General features: G+C 47.2%; 1 long non-coding RNA gene across 1 annotated transcript in view; it reads right to left on the bottom strand.

Annotated features, from left to right (window-relative positions):
• Positions 1-1,319: 1,319 nt before the first annotated feature.
• Positions 1,320-2,192, bottom strand: part of LOC141417544 (uncharacterized) — an 8,184-nt gene continuing 7,311 nt past the window's right edge. Inside the window, exon 3 of the long non-coding RNA XR_012442184.1 lies at positions 1,320-1,536. This is a non-coding gene — a long non-coding RNA (uncharacterized lncRNA). The remainder of the gene's footprint in view (positions 1,537-2,192) is intronic.

Raw genomic sequence — 2,192 nt, 5'->3', positions numbered from 1 at the left:
TGATTTTTGCTTCCTGAGTAGCTAGAATTACAAGTTTGAGTACCAGCACCTGACTTTGTCCCTTTTTTTTTTCTCATATTAGTGCTTCTGTAACATATTTCATAAACTGAGAGCCCCTCCATTGTATAGACCAGTTCTCCTTCCCTCTGAACTGGTGTGGGTGCTTGCTTTCTGATTATTGACTCTTAGGAAGTCCCACCTGTGGGCTAACCTTCTGACGACAGAGCCCATTTACAGTGTGGTTGGGGCCTGAGAATATGATAAGGCTTTGGCCAGCTGCTAACATGCAGACTGGCCCCCAAGGCCAATTTGGGGATATAATGGAGAAAATGCTTCCTATTACATAAATAGTGTTTCAGAATGGACCAGAATGAAAACAATGGTCCTCGCTATAGCCAGATCCTCTGTAGCCCTCTTCTCTTGCACCTAGTATCCTGGCCTGCCAAGACTGTGGTACTGGAAAGACATCCAGCATAATGAGGAATATGCCTTAAGGGCAGTCAGACCCAGACACAGTGGAAGGAAAGGGAAGTGACTGGACAGTGACACAGAGGGTCAGCAAAGGCCAGACATGAACCGAGTGTCTAGCTCCATCCTCTGCTGCCTCCAGGAACAGGCTGGTTTCCTTACGGTTTTTCTTGAGTTCTAATGAAAAACAAGTTGGAGCCATGTTTGAGGGCTGGGGTGGGGGCTGCAGAGCAAAGTTTACAGGCACTTGCATTTTCTTAACAGCTCCCTCCTCACACATTCCTCTGCATTCTCCCTTTTATTAATGTGGCATCTTTCCCAGGCCACTTTATGGGACCGTGTGTGTTTTCACTTAGGCTCTGATTGAGTTTGATCGCGTCTCTCCCTATGAAGAACCCTTAGATCTTGCTCAAGGCCTCCCCCACAGCTCTTGCAAGGGCCTCCAGTGTTCTGGTCACCCCAGGACTCTGAGGTTCATCTCTCAACTGAGCCCCAAGGACTTAACGTTGTTTTCCACCACACTGGGCGTTACTCTGCATTAGGTCGCACCTCCTCTGGACCCCAAATAAGACGACACAGTTTGATGACTCACCCAAATCTGGAACTTGCCCAACAGCCAGATCTGCCCCAGAGGATGAAAAGGAAAGATTTGCCACAACGGAAGATTTTCAAAGGAATGTGTTGTGAGCCCTGAAGGCCATTGCCAAAGAGCAGCTCTGAAAATGTTTTGAGCAATTCTGAAAAAACACAGCTTTCTTTCCAAGGGGCCCACTTTCAAAGGCACAAAATGCGTGTTTTTGGAGAGTCAAGCATTGTCGTGTTTATTAAAAAAGACACTCATGTTGCTAGCAAAGACTGTGATTTTAGCCTTTCTTTTTTTCCTTCAGCTCAGTTCCAAGAGGGCAAGACCAATGTTTGCAGCTCACTTGTTCTTTGAGCATCATTCTCCTCTATCTGTCTCCTGTTATCTGGTAGGTGGTTCTGTTTCACTCAAACATGAAGGGGCAGGCTTGGTGGCAGGCTTGTGATCTTTGAAAACATACCCTCTGGGAGCTGCAGTTTATTCTTCTGCAAAGTGAAAGAAACATATATTCTGCAAGGGGATTAGAATTAAATGAAGCAATGTCTGTAAAAGGCCTGGCATGTTATAGACCCTCTGTAAATGCTAGGATGGTTGTTACTATTACAGATAGGCATTAACCGATATGTATTGACTTCTTCCTGAATCTGCCTTTGTTCCCTGATTGCCTACCTTGTTGGCCCTGGCCCTTTCCCACAGTCACCAGTCCTTTCTGGGATGTCTGCAGACAGCATCAGATTCCCTGCTCCCAAGGCAAGAACCTCTGGGTCCCTTGGGAAGTGCCATTCTGGGATCATTTTCCTGTTGTCAGCAGGCTCTGCAAGAGGCCTTAGCCCCACAAGGCTGGATGTGGGGAGTTTTTACAGGTATTGCTCATCTGGCAGACAGATGGAATTTTGCTGCAAGATATAGTTCTGTCTTCCAGATGGGAGGGGACCTGGAAGTTCTGAGGTGCGGCTGGTTGCTCTCTGCTTGGAGCCAGTGTGGGCATACACATGGGTCTGTGGTCTCCTTTCCAAGACCAAGGATCCTTGAACTTATTTTTAGCACTACTATGTCTTTGACCACTGGAACCCATGTCCTGGCACTTAGCTAACAATCTCCCCATCATTCCTGTGGCCCTCCCAACCCCACTATCCCCCAG

Source organism: Castor canadensis, chromosome 2 (genome assembly GCF_047511655.1).
Source record: "Castor canadensis chromosome 2, mCasCan1.hap1v2, whole genome shotgun sequence".
NCBI lineage: Eukaryota > Metazoa > Chordata > Mammalia > Rodentia > Castoridae > Castor > Castor canadensis.
This window is presented reverse-complemented; position numbering and strand designations above follow the sequence as displayed.